At 44.3% G+C, this 22,173-nt stretch overlaps 1 long non-coding RNA gene across 1 annotated transcript in view; it reads right to left on the reverse strand.

Moving 5' to 3' along the window:
* LOC122236003 overlaps positions 1 to 20,010 on the reverse strand; it is a 47,451-nt gene extending 27,441 nt beyond the window's left edge. The window contains exons 1-2 of the long non-coding RNA XR_006214204.1: positions 19,716 to 20,010; positions 13,404 to 13,575 (exon numbers count right to left, since the gene is read on the reverse strand). This is a non-coding gene — a long non-coding RNA (uncharacterized LOC122236003). The remainder of the gene's footprint in view (positions 1 to 13,403; positions 13,576 to 19,715) is intronic.
* Positions 20,011 to 22,173: the final 2,163 nt, after the last annotated feature.

The following is a 22,173-nucleotide window of genomic DNA, read 5'->3' on the forward strand; positions in this document are numbered from 1 at the left end:
GCGTGTTCAGAGGCAGCCAAGTCTCCTCTGTACCCCCATCACGCCTTCACCCCCACCCCACATCCACACAAGGCAAAAAGAGACTGAGCTATTTCACCTTCCCCCCATCCCAAATGTCTTCACTTCCTCATCTCAAACTTCCTGATCCCCAGTGTCTTCTCCATAAGACACTCCTTCCCGAGGAAGATGTGTGGGAGGCTAGGGCATTCTGCTGATAGAAATTCCTCAACACAGAAGAACAGTTCTCAATACTGAAGAACGGTTCTCATGGGGGTTATAATCATTCACCCCCAACGAATCTGTTGATTGCTCAGTTGACAGCAAACTTTGCCTTGGGCATCGAGGAGGACAGCAAAGGAAGAGGGGGAAGCTACCAATTGTGGACCCCGTGCAAATGCCAGGCACCATGTTAGGGGCTCTTGCATCTCGCTCAGTCTGTTCAGTCCACACGATTCCGAGAGGTATTAACTGGCATCCTCTTTTTTCTGTTTACAGATGAGGAAAGAAAGGCTTCAAAGGATTGTAGAGAAGACGTAAGTTTACGGCCAATTCACAGCACCAACGAAACAATGATGAGGCCACAGCCAACCAATGGTCCGAACGGAAGACAACATGAATGAAAAGTAAATGCTGTGGTGCTTAGATGGAGAACATAATAAACGGGTCAACAGCCTGCAAAGCCGGAGAACAGAGGGCGAAGTGGGTTCACGACTGAAAGTAGATGCAGCGGGTTGGAGATGGGCGCGGGGAACGGAGCGCCGAGAGAGGCTCCGAAGATAAGGGAGGAAGTCAGGCAACTTTGAACCTGCTGGCCTCAGTGATACAGCTTTGAAGTCGGCAGCAGGCATTCGCACTGAAATGCACTCCTCCTGCATTTAGGTCCTTATCAGCACTTACGCTCCAGAGAGCTTAAGGAGGAAAGTCAGTCTGAGAAGGTGACTGGGTGGGGAAAAGAGGGAAATGAGCGTGGAAGAACTTCCCTTCTTTGTTCCTGGTGCCCTGTGAGCCATATGTATTTATGTTTTACTATCCTCCATTGCGCAGGGTAACGATCCGCAACGGGATCAGCATATGCCGTCCCCATGCATCCAGTGTCAACGCTTGACAATCATTTCAGACTCGAAAGACTTTCTCTGCAACTATTCAGAAAGGGAAGGACTAAGTCAACCAAATATTTGGCTATTGTAGAAGGCCAAAATGCTTTGGAAAAAAAAAAAAAAGCGTGTTTATCCTAGGAAACAGTAAACTGGTTCTTAAAACTTGACAACATAGATCTAATAACATTACTACCACCTGCTAAAGGAATTTGGGTAATGATAGCAGATTCCAATTGTAGAGTTCTGCAAAGCTGCCTCACATGTAAAAATCATTTTTATTCAAGTTTTGTAGGTGATGAGACCAAAGCTTGGAGAATGTAACCTATTTGGTGTCACGTATCTTAAAGACAGTAGGTTAAGATTCCGGTCCAGGATTCTCTGACTTCAAAAAATACTCTAGGGGCTCCTGGGTGGCTCAGTCGGTTAAGCATCCAACTTCTGCTCAGGTCATGATCTCACGGTTCCTGAGTTTAAGCCCCACGTAGGGCTCTGGGCTGTCGGCACAGAGCCTGCTTCGGATCCTCAGTCTCCTCTCTCTCTGTCCCTCCCCTGCTTCTGCTCTTTCTCTCAAAAATAAACATTAAAAACAAAATACTCCAAATATGTCATCATGTCATCTAAAAATATATCTATATAGGACACAAAGATATCCAGAAAATTTTTAACTGACTTGTGATATCTTTGCTCAAATGCCTCTTGTTCTATGAGTGAAATTGAGCAATCTTCCAAATAAGCAAAATTTTTGGTTTTTCTTTTTTTTTTTGGTCACTTGTGGACCCATAAGAGAAAGGTTTTGTCTTTTATTTTTTCTTCTCTTAATAGTGGAAAAAGCACAAGGACAAGTGCCGTGCTGATAAACGTCAAGCACTCAGATCTCTCAGGGCCTTTTACACTTTGAGGATTTCTGTGATACGATACTCCCACCACAGTTTCAAGCTACCACTGGGACGTCACTGAATGAGGAACTGGGGAGAGATCCGCACATCAGCTCCCATGAGCCGTACATATGGGGGGGGGCACCCCGCTGCCAACACCATACTGAATAAATCAAGAACCCTTGTGATGCAGCGGCTTGTGAAGAAACGCGTCAGTGACAGAGCACTGCGTACAAATAATAAGCTCCGGGTGTGACATTCATCAGGCTAAGGATTGGAAATGGAGTTGGCCCGACTTGCAAACGAAGATATGAGCCCTTATAATCTCCATTTTCCGAATAAAACCAAAATCAGAACCGCCGACCAGAGGTTTTCACCTTGAGAAAGCGAGTCTCCAGGTGCAAAGACGTCAAGGAGCTGCAGCCTTGATCTGACCCTTGGCTTTGCCCTTTCCCTGTGAGGTTTCTCACTTTTACCCCCCAGTGGCCCCACTTACTTCACTGGCCCGATGGCGAGCTGCCTTCCTTCCAACACTGTTGGTTCACCCTTGGCATAGTCACATTTTCCGAATCCTGTCACTTAACAGAGAAAAGGCAGGAAACACAAGGAATCTGGGTTTTGATCTTACCTTGGTTTTCTTGGCCCCACGACTCACAAACCCTGTCACACTGTGCACTGAGATACTTACGCTCAGGCCCAAAGGGCCGGTCCAAATGGACAGCCTCCTCCCTGCTCACTTCTAACTTCTGGCCTATTTTCACAAGGAAGCCACCCTGATAGGCCCCACCACCTGGTGGCCCCCTTTGAAAGACCTCAATATCTTCACCCATGCTTAAGACCAAACACTAGATTCATTGAATTCATTCCTACCTGAAATCATTTCATGCTCTCCCTTCTTGTACCATTTTCTGACCTGAGCCATAACTCTTCCTCATATCAAAAGTCATCACCCCTATAAAGATACAGCCCCACCTCCTACAGACTCACACCGTTTTCTTTAAAATCTACAACAGCCATAGCATTCTAATAATGAGAAATGCACAAGTATAGCAATGAGGGTATCGTTCCCTCCCTCCCGCTGACCCGAGGCCTAAGCAATCTGACCCCTTCTTCACCACCTCCATATTTTAGGAAACCAGAATGCCATAGGTACTCCAGGTTTGAAAAGGAGATGGTCCTCTCCTTGATGTTCAGAATAAAATTTAAAGTTAAAAAACATCTTCCTGAGATGCCTTTGTGGCTCAGTTGCTTAAGCGTCCAACTCCGGCTCAGGTCATGATCTCGTAGTTCATGGGTTTGAGCCCTGAATCGGGCTCTGTGCTGACAGCTTGGAGCCTAGAGACTGCTTCAGATTCTACGTCTCCCTGTCTCTGTCTGTGCCCCTTTTTCACTCACGCTCTGTCTCTCTCAAAAACAAATAAACATTAAACAAAAGTTTTTTTTAAGTCTTCCTTCCTTGAGGATCAAGTCAAGTTCCATAGCATATTGACCCAAATCAGTATTCCCCTTAAAGTAGCCTCTGAGGCAGATACACACACTCTCCCTAAAAGCCCTGCTGATGCTGAAACAACTTTTGGAGCTTCACTTTGAGAATTGCCTTCAAAGTTATGGTTCACCCAAGATTGTCAATTTCATTCTACTTTATTTTTCTCACCCATCATATAAACTGTACCTGGATCTTGAAAAAAGGCCACCAAAGTGTTGCCATTACTGAGAATCTTCGGAACAGTTGCCAGAAAACTCCACACACACACCCCCATTCCCCCTCATCTCACACAGCCCGAAAGACAACTTCTAAGGACACTCGAATGCATTTTCACAACAGAAGCTTCTGTCATTGTTCACTCTTACCCAGTTGTTCCTTAATGAAATGGGTGGAGATTGGAGAAAAACACACAGTGTGACCAAAGCCCAGGCTGGTGTTCTCCTCAGAGGGGCCCAAAAGCCAAGATACTGGCGACTAAGAGGGACCTAAACCCATCTAACCCATCTTCCAGACTCCGGCAGTTGCTTCCCACATTTAGGGTGATCACAGACTGAGCTGGACCGGACCAGGTCACAAGACCATAGGGCTAGCTCCTTGTTATTCTTCAAACATGCCAGGCAAGTTTCCACTATCTACCATTCATACTGGCTGAAAGAGCTCTTCTGAATAGCTCACTCTCTCCCCTCCTTCAAGCTTCTGCTTAAATATCATTCTGCACACTACAATCCTTATTTAAAATTGTAATCATTCCTCACTCCTATCCAGATTCCTGCCAATACTGCTCTACTCCCTTTCTCCGTATAATTATCACATTCTAATACATAATGTATTTATTTATTACATGCATTACTTATCTTCTGCCCCTCTTCTCCCCTATTGGAAGATAAACTTGTAGAAGGCAGGGATTTTTGTCTCTTTTGTTGACTGAATATCCAAAGTGGTTGGCACAAAGGTTAGCTCATAGTTGGCACTCAAAAATATTTGAATTCATGAACACTAGCAGAGACCTTCTTATCCCAACTGTAAACCCCTCCCCAAATATGCTCAATAGATAGTCATAGTGTTTTTCCGTGACCACTAACCATCCTCTGTCAAGTTTCCATTGCCCTAGAGATGGTGGGCACCAAAGCTAATGTGTTCCCAGGAACACGTGGATAGGATTTTTCTAATCTCGCCTTTTCTTCCAGAACCACACCCATGAGCAATACCCACTGTCTGCACCATCATCAGTACACACACTGAGCCAGGAAGGATGGGGGAGAGGAGCGTGGGGTAAGGAATGTGGACTACACGTGCAGGTCAGAGAGATTCTGCAGGTGACACAAGACTGTGCATATACACAAGGGTGAGGCGATGAGGTGAGGAAGTGCATGCTCCGCGGTCCTTATGCCTGCACCATCTGGGAAGGGGGGGAATCCACCTGTCGATGTCCATGCCTCCCCGAGCCAGCAAAAATAAACACGTCGGAAGCTCAGTCTTCATGTGAGTTTTCACCATGTGGTTTAGCTCCTTCTACAAGCTTCCCCCAAAGGGGGAGAAAAAACTTTCATTTTTGTTTTAAACCTTTAGGACTGCAAAGAAAAGGTAAAGATGAGAAAGTACTGTTGCTAGGCGATCCCCCCCCTCCAATTCTCTTTCATAAAACAGTTCAAACGTTTGAAAGATCATAACTCACTGTCAGTGAATTGAGAGCCATGAATCGAAATGTGTGCCAGGACACAATCACCTACGTAGGGTTTTCCTGTGGTTTGTAGGGTTATTCCAAGTGTACACGAAGTAGGACTGTGAAATGGATCCTGTGCTTCAGCACCACCCTGGGCTGGAGGAAGTGAGAGGGAGACCATCCACTGTTGGGCTGAGAAACCAAATGCATAGGATCCATGTGTCTGCCAAGGAAACTTCTGGTCCACTCATCACCTTCAGAACCATCACCAGAAGGAAACTGTGAAAGCACTCCCCTTTCTCCACGAACAGCTTTAATGAAGCTCATATATTCATGTACCAAAAATGCTACTTTTACAGTTGCATTGGTCTTGATGTTTTGTTAGTCTTACAAGGTGTTCTAACAGCACGATTGTCTATGTAAAAAAATCTAATAGCACCTACCAAAATCTATTAGAGAGAGTGAGTTTCCCAAGGTCTCAGGATACAGGAGCAATGTACAAAAAACAACTCTATGTCTGTACGATAGCAACAAACAATTGAAAATTGCAGTCATCAAAATACTACTTACAATAGGAAAAAATATAAAATACTTCAGAAGATCGCAAATTATGTGCAAGACTTGAAATAAACACTGAAGAGAAATTAAATCACATTTAAACCGGCGATGAGATACAATACGTTCATGGGTTGAGAGGCTCAATATCGTTAAAATGTCGGTCCTCCCTCAATTGGTGCGTAGATTCAATACAACGCCAATCAAAATCCCAACAGGTGTTTTTTATTTATGGAAACCAGCAACCTGATTTTAAAGGTTATCTAGAAAAATGATCTATAACACCCAAAACAATTTTGAACAAAATAAAAGAACAAATTTGAGAACTAACACTATCTGATTTCAAGCCTTGTTATAAAGCTGCGGTAATCAAGACAATGTGATAGTGGCCTCAACAGAGGCAAACAGCAATGGAACAAAGGTAAGGCCCATACATGTCTCAGATATATGGACAACTGATTTGACAAAAGGAAAAACAAAACAATTCAATCAGCAAAGAACAGTATTTTTAACAAATGGTGCAGGAACAATTGGCTACTCGTATATAGAAAAATAAAATTTCACCCAGACCTTATACCAAAAATTAACTCAAATTATAGGCCCACATGCAAACCCAAAGCCATAAAACGTAGAAAAAAATCCTCGGGACCTTGGGTTAGGCAAAGATTCCTTTGATTTCTTCGACACAACACCGAAAGCATGATCCATAAAAGAAAAACAAATAATTTGGACCTTATCAAAATGTGAAAGTTTTTGAAAAACTATTTAGAAAATGAAAAACAAATCACAGAGTTGGACAAAATATTTTCGGATCACGTGTCTGATAAAGGACTTGCATCCAAAATATACGAAGAACCCTCAAAACTAAATACCAGATTTTTTAAGTAGGCAAAAGATCTGAAGAGACACTTCACCGAAGTTATACAGAAGGCAAACGAGCGTATGAATACATTCAACATCATTACATCATTAGGTAAATCCCACTTACAACCACAATAAAATATGACTACATGCATATTAAAACGGCTGAATTTAAAAGGACTAACTATAGCAAGTGTCGGTGAGGATGTGGAGGAACTGGTAGGACTATAAAATGATTCGACCATCCTGGAAAACACTTTGGCAGTTTCTTTAAAAAGCATTCAGTTTCTTAAAAGGTTAAGTCTTTCACTATGACCCAGCCACTCCACGCCCGAGTACTGACCTACGAGAAGTAACACCATATGTCCATGGATAGGAATGTTCACAGCACTTAGTATGTTCATAACAGAATGCAATGACCCAAATCTGGAAACAACCCAAACACCTATCAACAGGTGAACAGATGAACACATTGGGGCATATTGCTATAATAAAAATGAATGAAATATTGATATATGCATAACATGAATGAATGTCAAAATAGCTATTCTGAGTGAAAGAAGCCAGGCGGGGAAAAAAAAAAAAAAAAGTATCCATACAAAATGTTAGAACATGCACACTAAAAGCTATAGTGACAGAACATAGATCGGTGTAATGGTGGGGGGATTCAGAGAGGGGTGGGAGGGAGACATTACAAAGGGACATGAGGAAATTTAGGGGGCTGATAGGTCCATTATTTTTATCATGGTGATGGTTTCCCAGGCATATACATATGTCAAGACCGATCAAATTGTACACTTCAAATACGTGTAAGTTACTGTATATAAATTATATCTCCATAAATCTGGGGGAGGGGAGGGTATTTCAAACAAATATTTCTTAAAAAAGAATGTTCTCAAAAGATGCCAAATATCCCTAAGCCTTAAGATGTGATCTCTTTTATTAGCTAGTACCTTAGAGGGGGAAAGACAATGAGTGATTATCAAGGACAAAACTCCTAACTTTTCTAAGAACTTACCCTACGGACACTTACTAGGTAACCCGAAATTCTGACACAAGTTTTAATGGTGACGCGTCATACTGAATCCACTCAGGGACACTCAGAGGTGCCGTTCCACTCATGCCACATACCGTCTCTCCTCTCTCCACCCAGATCCCCAAAGAATCAGTCAATTAAAAAACAGAAGAGGACAATTTCCTGGATCCAGATTAGTCATCTTAACCTCGTAATGCTTCCCCAAGGCCAGGAGAGGGGAAACTTACATCGTTAGGACCTCCGCACGCCGTGTGGACGTGGTCTCATCTTTATAATACCACCCTCAGCTTATTGAGCTACAAAGAGGACATTCGGTCCCCCCTGAAATTCCTGGGCTTGAGAAAGTTCAGCTTTACGGCTCAAGTCAACTAGAGGAAGTACGGCTGCTGCTAAGTGAAGAAAGACTGGGAAAATAGAAATGTGTAACGTCCTACAGTTTCCCAAATAGTCTTCTAAAGATTCCCCATCCCATGGGCTTCCTAGTACCTGATGCTCATCCCGCACGGGTGCCCCGCGCTGGCACCCGGCCAGCTCGAGCGTCCCAAACACCAAGCTGAGGGAGGGAAGGGAAGGACGCCGAACCTCTGTGCTCTTTTCATTAAAAAGGCGAAGGGTGTCTGGACAGGAATCATCAATTTAGCCAGCAGAGACCATTTCAAATGCTGCTTCCTGCCAGAGAGCATCCTAACTCACGACGAGATTGAAGGCAAGCTCCGAAGCTACGGTTCCAGTCGGCAACTCGGCCGCCGGCGACGAAGGGGCAGCCCTCAGCAACTTTGACCTCCTTGCGCTGAAATGAGAGGAAACTGTGATCCGGGGCTGACATTTCCGCAGAGCATCGCCCAACGTTCCCAAGAGGGGGACAACAACTCACTGATAATGGGGCTTTGAAGTGTCTGGCCCGGGGCCAGGAAACATTGGAAGTGTCCTCTGGAGAGGATCTGTTTTAGATTACTCCCACTTTATAGGAAGCCACACATGCTAACTTTAGCCTTTCTCCTGCCTTCAGAAGGCAGGGGCTCTGGAAGATTGATCGCAAGCCTCCTCTTTTGGCTCCGACTTAAATGGCAGGCCTACTGGGTTTGGGTGGTTTTGTTTGGATTTTTCCCCCCTCCTGTGCTGCTTTCTAACCCTACATACAGTTCCTGTCTTCAGTTCTTCCTTCCAATTGTCTGCATTCTCACATCATGGGGGACTTTCTATTTCTCCTTGTGAGACATTCATTCAAAAGGTGGTTCCACAACAGAAACCTAGAGCTCCCCAACAATTAAATGCTATCTTAAAGTGTCTTATAATCCTACTTTGGTTGTGGGATGCTTCCAATGATGTGCCCCAAAATGTGAAGCAGCTCTCTCATTATAACTTAAAAAGCCTGATCCACATTATAATGGGATTCTGCCACTCAGGGAAAACCATCAGAAATTGGTTCTGCTAAAAATGCATGCTGTTAATTCTACCAACACACCCAAACTGATTTGGCCTGGATTACTTCCCTCTGTAGCAATTCCTTCTGATAAATAAATATAAGTTCTAATCTAAACCCTTATCCCCCAGAAGTGTGGTCTTTGAGCTGGTAACAATGCCATCACCCCAGGAGCTGTGAGAAACTCCCACTACTCTGTTCTACCTGAGCAAATTAGAATTTGCTCCAAATTAGAATTTGCTCCTAGTCTCTGCTAATCTCCGGACCTTAAACTAATTCTCTTATCTGCCCATCAGGAAAACAGCCTTCCCATTAGGTTAACACTTCTAAACCCAGCCCAGCCCCTTCCCAGATTCCTTACTAGCTTTACTGCCCATGCCACTGAAATCCCAGTAAACTTTTAGTCAAGCCTCGTTGTTATAAGGGAGGTTGCCAGGGGCTATGGTCCTGGCCACCCATTGGCTTAGCCAACTCCTGGTGCATTACACACAATATGTGGCATGAAAATTAGTACATAAATGTAGGAGACTAAGGGCCAGAGTCCCTCTCTTGGAGCCCGGACACTGGTCCCTGCTAGATCATTATGCACTCACCCCGACAGCGGTGGGCAACAGAGCACCTGCATTTGTTCGTTCATAGATTCAACAAATGTTTACTTAAAATGCGAATACCCAACGCTTATATGTGCTATTGTATGCCAGGTACTATTCTAAGGGTTTTACCTTAATTGCCGCATATAATCCTCACAGCCACACTGCAAGGTAGGTATTAATACTCTTGTCACCCACATGAGGAAACCGAAGCATGGCTCCAGAACCTGTGCTCCTTACCAGTATTACCTTATTCCTTCTACCAAGGGGGATGGTAAAGGCCTGAACTGGCAAAAGAGGAAGGGAAAGACAGAGGGGATAAGAAAGTCAAGTGAGGAGAGCCAGAAGACTAATTGCATATGGCGCCAGGAGGAGGGGAGGAAAAGGGTTGGGTCTCAGGTGTCTGGCCTCTGGCTAGAGAGAGAGTTAAATGCAACATGAGGCAGCACATGGCAAATGAATCCCCAGGTAGGATTCAATGGTGGCAATGAAACGTATTAACCCAAAATAAAGAGCTAAAGATTGCGTGATTTTATTAGGGATTTATTTATAATAAAAACTCCAAAGTCTAAAGTAAGTGGGGGAACTGGAGGCATATTGCAGTAAAAACTCCAAACATGTTCAGCAAGTGTTACCAGCAGAAGTCAGAAAGACGAAAAATAATCTAAGATAAAAGGAGAGATGTAATTCAATAAGAGCTATAAAGACCGTTGATTCCTGCTGTGAACATGAGATGAGACTACAGCACATTGGCAGCTGAGGCAAGAGAGGGAAAGCCAGAGGGTTCTGTAACAGACAGCTGGCGGGTCCAACCTGGTAGAGAACACACAGGCTTTGGAGTCTGAGGAACCGGAGTTTGAATCCCAAATTAACTGCACACTGCATGACCTAAGATTCCTGGCTTATGTATTCCGGGCCTCCCTTCCCTCTTATGAAAAAGAAAGACAATCTTCTCTGTACTGAAGATGGAAAGCATCTTGTCCACCACAGGCCCTCAAGAGACTACCCTTGTTGTTATTTGTCCTCAGAAAACAAGCCTTTTGCTGGCATACATTCTCAGAGGAACCGATGCTTACTCAGCACAGAGACAGAGAGATGCACATTTCTGCAAACGTTAGGTCAGCCAAGCAAATGACAGAATAGACAGAGCCTGAGGAGGCCAAGAACAGGAAGCTCCCTAAACCTTGGAAATCTTTCTTCTTTCAGGGAGGTCTCAGTTGGATGGAACCAAAAGTTTGCAAACCTCCTGTTAGACAGAAGATGGAGAAATTTCCGCGACGTATCCTCCAGGCTGAGAAGGCACTTTCAGACTGAAAACGAAGCAAGCCATTGCATACAGTTTACAGCACCACCCAAAGTAACTTCCAGGCAGGGAGAAACGAGCCACGACCCAAGCTACACAACCATCCTCCACGAACTCTGAGCCTTAATCCCCAGCTTTTATAGCCTGAGGGGTATTGCGGGAAGGTCAAAGGTTAGTCGCCTAAAGTGGCACCAGCTGTTCATCGGTCAACTCTACTAGTTACATAAAGTGGCACCTTCTGAGTGCCTGCCATCTCTAATTATCTAAAGTGGGGCCTTCTTTGCCCATGCTCTCTACTAGTTCGCTAAAGTGGCGCCTACTGTGTATCCCTTTAGGAAGGATCAGAACAAGCCTTCCCTCATTCAGTCACGCCATACATTAAGCTCAAGGGGCCTGCAACGAGCGGCCCAGAGGGAGGTCATCGCACTGGCTCGAGTAAGACGGAGGACCAAAGATGGAGTCGGTGTTGTCTGCACTCTTACACCCACTTACAGACGAACCATGCGTTTTTCTCGGTTTAGGGTCCCGCGGGTAATGTCAGTGCGACAGTGGGAAAGTGTCTGGCAGGCGAATGCGTCCACCCCAGAAGCCTTCCTGGGGCTTCACTGATGCATGCAGCCCGCATGTCAACCCCAGCAGAACTAGGAAAGGTAGAAGTTTCTCACTCAAAACCCTTCCTAAGTTAGAAAACCCTCTCTTCTTGGGGTGCCTGGGTGACTCAGTCGGTTAAGCGTCCAACTTTGGCTCAGGTCATCATCTCACGGTTTGTGAGTTGGAGCCCCACATCAGGCTCTGTGCTGACAGCTGGGAGCCTGGAGCCTGCTTCAGATTCTGTGTCTCCCTCTCTCTCTGCCCCTCCCCTGCTCATATTCTGTCTGTCTCTCTCTCAAAAATAAATAAACATTTAAAAAAAAATTGAAAACCCTCTCCTCCAGTAGAACTTTGGTCCAGGAGAGTTTTCAGGAAGACATGCCAATACTGATCTTGAAGTCATCCTGCCTCCTCACCGACCTTTACTGCTTCTCCTGTTACCAGATTACCTTACAGACACACAGACATGTGTCTCCCTAGAGACAGAGCTATGTGTCTCTAAAGGGAAGAGGGCCATGCTCTACCCTCTCTCTTCAGAAAGGAAAGTGTGGTTAGAAAAGGAAGCCATGGTTTTAGAGGAAGTTGGAGACCCAGGGGAAGTGAGAAAATTAAATATGGCCTTTTAGTCAGAAGCTGAAACACGCCGCGCCCGGGCTCCACAACCAGCTCCCCAATATAATCGTTACCACCGTGGAGTAGCAGGCCCAAAAAACCCTTGCAAACCCTAAATCTGTTGGGAATAAAAAAATAAAAAAAAAAAATTTTAATTAAAAAAGAAAATGGAAGGATGAGAAGGAGAGAGGGAGGTAAGAGATGCCGAGTGAAAAAGGAGAACAATAATTAAAATTTGAGTTCAGAATGAGTGTGCCAACAATTCAAGAACAGATTGGAGAAATGCCCTGCTGAGAAAGACAACAAACAAAATCAGTAAATAGAACATGAATTAAGTCCAAATGATATTAATTTGTGAAAGTCTGAAAAAAATTCATGTGTGAGGGTTTGAAGGAGATCAAAAGAGCATAGTATTCACTTTGTTTTAATTTTTTTAACACTAATTTATTTAATTATCATGCTCAGCATGCAGCCTGCCTAAGATTCTCTCTCTCCCTCTTCTCTCTCCCCTGCTCATGCACTCTCTCTCTCTCTTTAAAAAATTACAAATAAATAAATAAATAAATAGGAATAAAATAATGTAAATAATAAGCACCCAACTCACAAAGCTAGAAAAAAGAGAATAAATCTAAAAACCAAAACAATAGAAGAAAAGAAACTCTGAAATAATAGATGAGGAAGTAGAACATAAGTAATAAATGAGTAAACATGAAAAGTAAAGATTTGAAAGTAAGTAATAAATAAAACAAAGAAAAGAAGTGCAAAACTAAAGCTCACACTTCCAAATAGACAATAAAAGAGATGTGATTTAGCACAGTGGAGCAAAAACAGTAGATAAAAATTATAATTAAACGTTATTAAGAGGAAAAAAAGGATATATCCATACATAGAGCAGAGATTTCAAAACTCAAGGGAATTTATGCATAGCTTTATGCCAGTATATTTTTAAAATTTAGCTTAAATATAAGTGTATAAATATATAATATGATAAATACGTATAAGTGACGTATCATATATAATAAATAATCTATATTATCTCCAAAATGTGCTTAATAGAAAACCTGAATAAGCCAAAAAACACATGAAAGAGATGGAACTGGTCTCTGAAGTACCTCCCTTCAGTAGACACGTTCAAGGGTTTTTATGAGATAAAGCTACTGAAGCTACGAGGAAGGGAAGGTTTTATATGTTAGGTTTTACAAAATAAACGGAGGTCTAAAATATCACCTTCCTTTGTGATGAAGCCCATTAGTGGCTTTGATCTGCTCCTACAATGTTTTCATGAAGCCAACCTCCCACATTTAAACTCACCCACTAATTATGGGCACAGCTGAACAACTTCAGAGAGTCGAAAATGTGTTCAGTTAGCAGGAGAGAGGTGTTCGAGATGTCTCAGCAGATAAGTGTCATGACCGGTAAGATTAACTTGGCACCAACGTACAGGACGAGCTCGAAGTCGTAAACACCAATGGCAGGAAAAACTCTTTAACGAGAGATAAGGGCATAAGTAAAAGTAATAAAAACGCAAGGGATTAAATGCAAGAGACTTCACGGAGAGAAGCAACAGAATTTAGCAATTGGTACAGTGTTTTTCAACAGAGGAGGGGCGCCTGGGTGGCTCAGTCGCTTAAGCATCCCACTTTGGCTCACGTCATGATCCGGCGTCTTGTGAGTTCGAGGCCCGCATCGGACTCTGTGCTGACAGCTAGGAGCCTGGAGCCTCCGTTTGTCTCCCTCTCTGTCTGCCGCACCCCCCCCCACCCCCCGCCCATGCTCTTTCTCTCTCTCTCTCTCTCTCTCTCTCTCTCTCTCTCTCAAATGGTAAACAAACATTTTTTTTTAATTTTTAATAAAATAAATAAAAAGGGAAAGAAAAGAGGATGGAGAGGAAAAGGATTTCACTATAAGGCAGTGGTTCTCAACTGGGAGTGCTTTTGTCCCCTCGGGAATATTTTTCAATGTCTGCAATTACTTTAGATTTTCACAACTGGATTGGTCGAGGTGCTTCTGGTATCTAGTGGGTAGGGGCCAGGGACGCTGCTCAACATCCTCCAATGGGCAGGACAGCCCCCTTCAATGAAGTATCCAGCCCCAAACGCCAACGGTACCCGGGTTGAGAAACCCCGCCTTAGAGGGATAGGAAGAAAAGTCGTACCTTTGACCAAATTAGGAAAGTGAAAAGGAGAGAAAGAATTTTTGAAAGAATGGGATGAGCTCTGTGTTCTACACATTGCGTTCCAGGAGTTCAGAATACATATAGGCTGGAATATGCAACGACCAGTAATGCAAAAAGTATGTAAACATGAGCTTCTCAACTTGGTTGGCTACGGCACTGTATTTTGGTGCTACGGCACCTCGGATTTTGAAACCTTAACTGAACGCCAAGCGCGGCTCAAAACTTGGCTCTGCTGGTGGAGGTATTTTCGGAAAACACTGCAGATCCTCTGATCCTTGCCCTCCTCAGCACATTAAAATTCTTCTCGTATAGTTCTAGTGAGGAGTAAATGAAACATACACGCAGCCTTCAACACAATGTCGGGCACAAACTTGCTGTTCAATAAATATTATTTTTCATTACTGTTTTTGAAATTAGTGTGACATATTTGTTTCACAGTATATATTTATTGAGTGCCTAGTATGTGCCAGACAGACTAGGTTCCTATCAGAAAAGAAAGGAAAAGACTATAGAAGGAGTTCTGCTAATTAGCTAAAGACGGAGCAGATTCAACATTCAAGTTGGGAAAGTTAAGCGAAAAGCACTTCCCGGACAACCACTCCAACATACTTTTCCAGTCTAGGTCAGCTCTGGAGATACCGCCCCAAATCAATACCAGATCAGCAAGTTGGGGGCAGCGGGGTGAGGTCAGAAAGACACCAAAGGGATTCATGAGGGGGCAGAGCTCCCTGTGCCTTTCACTTTCCTGAACTGGAACAAGAGCTGTCCAGTCAGAAAGCCAGTTTTGCACAATCCTAGACCCAGAGCAATCCAGAGGTGGGGAGTGTCCTGAAATGGGTACAATAACACCGAGGGGCCTTATATTTACAACTGCTGTTATCAAGAGAAAATGAGTAATCAGGGTATCCCTTATGAGAAAATGAATCACAAAATTTAGGGGAAAGAGAAAGGCAATAATGATTAACTGTATATTCTTCAATTTCAGGTCTTGCTTTATGGCCTTCCCGGGCAATTGCAAATCCTTGGGTATCCGGCAGCTGCTAGACATGGCCCTGGGAATAAAAAGAGGAGACAAGGTCCCTGCCGCCGAGAAGCTGAGAACAGATTCAGGGAGATGTGACGTCAGAAAAGCAAAAGACGCACAAAACCACGTAGGTCATACGAAGTGTTGGGTAGTACGTATGTCCTTCCCCTTCCACCCACCCTCATGCCCCAACCAGCTTTCCCTGCGTCACCACCACCTTCAGCCTCTGCTGTGATCTTGGGGCCTCTACCCTGCAAGACCCTCGTTCATCAAACCCACCAAGCACTGGGTTCTCTCTGCACAAAAACGGTTGAGGAAGAAAGACTAGAGATGATCTCCTGGGCACAGAGAGTTTTCAATGTTGGGAATAAAAAAGATAGAAGACCATGCACAGAGAAACACATGATGGTCGTGACTTGGCTGAGCTCCGTGAGCGAATACATGGGCAGCAGAACAAAAGCCTCTGCGCCTTCTTCATGCTCTGCCTAATTGATTCTTCCCCCAATAATCAAGGAGCTTCTTTGATATCATGTTGGATTCACAGCAGAGCAATTCAAAATCACTAAGTAAAAACGGTAGCAAAAACAGCCGCTTCCAAGCCACATAAACAGGGCTTTTCTAGCAAATATATCCTCTGATTCTATGTATTTCATCCCATGAACTAATAATGCAAGCATGTCTCCTGCCTACTGGTCCAAGAAAGAAGAGTCTTCTTGGAGGATTTGGACTCACCTCCAAGTAAGGCTCTGCGTGTTGGCCAGTCTCATCTTTTTTTTTTTTATTTTTTTCCCTGAGACTTTTCTATTTTTATTGATTTTTTTTCTTTTTCTTTTTTTGTGAATATAATGTATTGCCAAACTGGCTTACGTACAACACCCAGAGCTCGTCCCAAGTGCCCTCCTCAATGCCCATCACCCATTTTCCCCTCTCCCCCACGCCCCCATCCACCCTCAGTTTGTTCTCTGTATTTAAGACTCTCTTGTGGTTTGCCTCCCTCCCTCTCTGTTTGTAACTATTTTTTTTCCCCGTCCCCATGGTCTTCTGTTAATCTTCTCAAGATCCACATGTGAGTGAAAACATATGATATCTGTCCTTCTCTGACTTATTTCACTCTTTAATGAAGAGCGTGACTGCCCTGGCAGGCACCCCCTCGAGACTCCCTCACCAAGAAACTGTTTGGCTTGGCTGATCTTCACCAGTGGCTTAGCCACTGCAAATCACCCACTGTTCGTGTCAGCACTGGGCTAGGCTAACTGTTTTACGTGCTGAGTCATTTGGGGCAGCCAACTCATTGTCTCCCGTACCTGCCATGGACATCTACAAGGCGGCTCTCCCACATCTGCTTCTTATTCCTGGCCGATGCTAAGTGTGCTGTGTGATGTTTTGCCAACCTAGAACCTCCCCGAACTTCTACATTATCACCAATTAAAGGGTAAAAGTATTTCCCTCTTCGTAATGTCAGGGTCTAGCATTTACTTAGTGATAAAGATTACCATTTGACTAAGGATTTTCAGACTGGTGGCAAAGATCTCTATGACGAGATAATCTATCAATTGTGGTATGAATTGTGCTTTCAAATCAAGCCGGCCCAGCAGTCTGTCCTGACATGGTACGCACCTGGTTTAGTCGCTTTAGGGTTCCTATCAGTTAGAAGGTTCCTATGCTTTCAAGCACCATGAACGTGACTTAGGTGTTGGGCTTTTGAGTTACTGTTCTCCACTGGTTTGTTGCTTTCATCAGTTTTTTTCTCTTTTGCATGTTTTTTTGTATACGTCTTAGTCAAAAATGCCTTTTAGTGCTTGTTTATATTACATATATTACATATAAGGATTAGAGATTAAGTCAGTCAGTGTTTCATTGGGTCAAGTGACTGAAATAAGACCAGAACAAGACCTAGGAAAAAAGGAAATCATTAGAGAAGATTACAGAGTTGAGCCAGAACCACTTCTGTGCATGTACTTCTGAATTTGAAATCAAGTTTGTCTTTATGTGAGTTTAAATTTCGGATTTTAAATCACTTGACCTGGACAACGTAAAAAGAGAGATACTAGTAGTCATGCGTCTGTCCCTTTGTCCAGTCTTTTCTGGAATGGTTCCTTCCATTAGTTCCCAAGAAACTTGCTACGTGTTTTTATAAATGCAGAGCACATATTCCAATGAAGAAGGGTCCAATGGCACCTGCTTCCCATCAACACAACGGGGAGTGGATGGCCAAAATGTTCTTGGAGACAGTTCAGTTGGGGGTCCAGGAAAGCCTCAGATGTCAAGGGTTGTCTGGCCTGCCTATTTCTCCAGGCTCATCCCACACCACTTGCCCGCACGTCCTTTTCCCTCCAGCCACACTGCCCTGCCTCCAGTTTCAGCCACCGGCTGTTCTTTCATATCCCTGACCCACTCTACCCATGCCACTGTCCAAAATGCCTTCCCCAGAGTCCCTTTCTCTGCCTGGTTAAGTCCTACTTGTCTCTTATCTGTAATGATGGAGATAATATTCACACATACTTCAGAGAAATCTTGTGAGAATCCAAAGAAACCATCCATGATCGTCAGAATGGTATCTGGCCTATTGTGAGGATTAGGTGCACTTTCGCCGTTATCATTACTGTTCTTTCTAGACTCAGTTCGGGTGCCACCACTTATGGGACAACTTCCATGAATCCTTTCCTGCCTATTCCTGTGTGTGCTCCCTGTGCACCGAACGTGCCTCTATTACAATGAAACAATAACAAGAATAAGGAGTGCTATTAGACACCACCCGAAGTTCTTACAACATTAATCGCCACCATAACACTCTGAGGGGGTTGTACTATTAGTCTCATTTTAGCAAACAGCAAATAGGTTGAGCTATTTTTTCCAAGGACTAACAGCCAGAAGATGACTGAGTCAAAACCTTGAATTCCCTGGCTTGGCAGCCCTCTTCTACTTTATCGCACCGAATTTTATGGGCTATTTTTTTGTCATGCTGTCATTTCTCCCCATCAGATTGTAAGTTCTTCAAGGACAGAGATTTGTTTGTCATTACTGTTGTTTTTGCCAGACCCTGGCTTTCTGCCTAGTGCAAAGCACTTGTTCAATAAATGTTTGATAAATTAATACGTATCCAAATTCCCACCACACAAAGAAGAAATGAAGAGTAGAGAGTCTTATCAAATTAAGCTGAGCCAGGAGAGCCAGGAACTTGTAGTTCTCACTTCCTGCCTATACTTTATGGTTAAGACCAAGCTCTGGTCAGAGATTCTGTCTGACTAAACTTCAGCTGCACACACAGCCTTATCCCCCCATAAACAAGGTACCGTGTGGTCCACTGCTGCATAAATCCAACAGAGGAAAGTAGTTGGATGGGAGATGGCTCTTCCCTGTGAAAAATCTACTTAGCAAGGAAACCAACCAGAGCATGACTCATGCCTGGATTGCCTTCCCTCTCCCTGCTGCCAATATGTGTATACTACTCCCCTCAACTCCAAGCGGCCCTCCAGGTTGCCCCCTGACACCCCACACCCACATGAGAACACAACATGTTCTGCCTCCGTGTTCCCGCAATTCTCAGGTGGACTATTTAGACTATGTTACTGTGTTCCTCTTCATACGTTAGTTGCAATCTTCCCTCTCTGTTTCGTGGTTGTAGTTTGTCTCCCAGATTAGATTTAAAACCACAAAAACCCAGTTCCCTAGCCCAGACACATGATGGACCCTCAGCAGATCCTGGATGATTGATTGACTGGGTAAGTGGATGACTGAATGAGAACAAAAGAATAGAACTAATTCAACAAAACTCTCTCATTCTGTTTCCATCCTACCCAGATGCTGGCCCATCAGGAGCCTGCCAATAAATCCTGGGATCTACACCCATCCTAGCACGGTTACATCCACTGTAACTATTCAGTATCTTGTAATATAAACATAATTGTGTCTTAGTCTTTGTTTTGTCCACCACAACTAACATAGAGCTGGGTACACAGAGATTCTGAATGAAGGGTAAGTGAAATCAATCATTCAACAAATATTGATTGTTCCAAGCTTTGTGCTAGAATACTGCAAGACTTACAATGACATTTTTGATCTCTCTAAACCCCCCAAGGCCCCAAAGTCTTAGCTATGAGTTCCCCTTCTGCTCCCCCGCCCCAGAAGGAAAGGCTCCCCACCTTCTAGGTCCTCTAGCTGGACCTGCTGCATTCTACCTAGTCCTCAACTGAATTGGTTTCACCTTCCTGCCAGCCCACAAAGTATTCAAGCAAGCCAGTCCCACATCCTCCGGGGGAAAACAAGGGTCACTTCACCTGCTTGTCTCTACAAAGCCTGCCTCCTGTAGCCCCTGCTGGTTCCCCTTCCTGAGTGCAATCCCCACATGGCCCTGCGCAGCATGCAGTGTCCTGTCCCCCCACAGTGTGAATACGTGTAACTAATAAACTGCCGTCAATCTCACCTGAACAGTGTCAGGGGTTGAGTGTATGACTATCTCATACTATTTACGGCAGGCGATCACTCCTTTCCCAGTTGAGGTGAATGAGATGTGATGAAAATGATTTTAGCCGTGATCTAGAGAACCGAGTCCCTGCCTCACTGAAAACTAGGATTCCTATTCCAACCAGAGGCCAAATGTACTGGCTCCTTCTCCTGAGATGAACCCTGAATTCCTAAGAGGGAAGCTATCAGCGTGAGTGAGGAAGGTGAATAAACCTTTGGAGAAAGAGGGCTCTGGGGAGTGGGCAAGGCCTGCAGGGGAGGGAGGTACCGCTAGCCTGGAGAGTCAGCCAGGCAGAGTTCTAGGCATTAATGATGGAGTTCCTGCTCCCAAGGTGACGGTGTTCTCACAGAGGAAAACAAAGGAACAAATAAGATCATTGCCAGCACTGTGAAGTTGAAGGATGGAAATATACTAGAGCTGCAGTTAGCTCATTACAGCCATCGGGCCAAGACCTATTTGGGTGCAGCCCACAAATAACCTTTTAAATGATCGCAAAAAATCAAAAGAAGATTAATATTCCACGACATGTAAAAATTGTACAAAAGTCCAATTTTGGCATCCATAAACAAAGCTTTATTGGAACAGAGCCATGCACATTCACATATGAATTGTCTATGACTTCTTCCACGATATCACAGCAGCAGTGGGTGGACAGACGCTGCAGGGATTACAAAGCTGTAGATAGTTACTATCTGACACTGTACAGAGAAGGTTTGCCTCCTTCTGTGTTAGAGCCACGGGTGGGGACAGGGAGCGGAAGACTGGCAGGAACAGGCCACTCTGAGGAAGTGGCTCGAATTAAAGCTGAAGGATGATAAAGGGTGGCCAAGTGGAGGTCTGGAGGAAGAACATTCCAAATAGAAGAGAAGCAAACACAAGGATCGCGATATGGAAGCTAGGCTGGTGAGCCCATTCATTCGACAAAGCAGTTCTGAGGCCAACATTATGCCAGGCACTGTTCTAGCTATGGAGGATAAAATAGAGACTAAATAGAAGTTCCCTGCCCCCGTAGCCTAAATTCTAGAGGAAATGAATGAATGTATAATTAATTTCAGGGAGTGATAAGAGTTCATAAGAAAAGGAGACAACCGGTTATAGAGTGAAAGGAAAAGGTATCTGTTTATTGACAAAGGCCTGTTAAAAGCAGTGCGCTTGACATGAGGTGGAGGTAAAGAGGTGGGGAAAGACACGTCATGATCCACCGAAGTGTCCCAGGCAGTAGCCACAACAAAGTTCAGGGGTCCAGAGGCAGGGATGGGTTTGGCACGCTTGAGGAACAGCATGATCGGGGGCACCCGTGTGACAACAGCAGTGGGGAGAGGGCAACATAAGAAGCTGGAGAGAAACAAAAGCCAGACCTAGATGTTCTGTGCATCACAGTCATGTAATCTGATTTACATGTCTAAAAGAATGTGGGAAACTGGTGAGTGAGCCGTGGGAGGGCAAGAGTGGCGGCCGAGAGATCAGAGAGAAGGCTGGTGAGTCTGTGAAGAAATGACACCATTTACTGGAGTGAGAACATGGCGGCAGTGGTGAGTAGTGGGTGGATTGTTCCAACGTAGAACCAACAGGGCCTGATGCGAGACCAAGTTTTAGTCTTCAGTTGCTGCATAACAAATGGTCATACACCCAGCAGCCTACGAGCAACATACATATTTATGATCTCACAGTTTCTATAGGTCAGGAGTTCAAGCACAGCTGAGCTCGGTCCTGTGCTTAGGTTGTCACAGACCTGCAAAGTACCAAACCGGCGTTCTCTTTTCTGGAGTTCAGAGTCCTCTTCTAAGCTCGTGTGACTGTTGACAGAATTCACTGCCTTGCAGGCGTAGGCTTGAGACCCCTGATTTCCTGCTGGCTGTCCAGCACTTACCACCCTAAACTCATAGCGGTTTTTGCAGTTCCGTCACATGGCCCTCTCGCAACTCCACAGTTGACTTACTCAAGACCAGCAGGAGAATCTCTAGCTCCCGTCTGGTAAGTCAGAGAGAGATACATAAAATGTAAAGAGATCACAGGCATGACTATCACCTTTGCTGGATTTCTGTGGCTAGAAGTAAGCCATAGGCTCCACCAGCACTCACGGAGGAGGGGATTACAGAAGGATGTGTTTCACTGGGACTCATCTTACAATTCCTCCTACCACAGATTCCACCTAGAGGGTGACTCCAAGGTCTCATATGCTGGAGCATTTGGGTGGAAAGCGAGTTCATTTATGGAAGTGAAATAGGCTTGAGTGTGGGAGAACAGATTTGGTGGGGATAGGGAACGGCAGGGTAAATAGGTTGTTCAGTTTGGATATATTAAGTTTAAGGTGCTTACTGGACACCCATTAAATATGTCAGCTAGGCTTTTGGATATATAAACCGGAGCTCAGACAGGAGATCATCCTGGATATTTCAGTTTGAGGATGATCAGC

Source organism: Panthera tigris, chromosome F3, assembly GCF_018350195.1.
Source record: "Panthera tigris isolate Pti1 chromosome F3, P.tigris_Pti1_mat1.1, whole genome shotgun sequence".
NCBI classification, from domain to species: domain Eukaryota; kingdom Metazoa; phylum Chordata; class Mammalia; order Carnivora; family Felidae; genus Panthera; species Panthera tigris.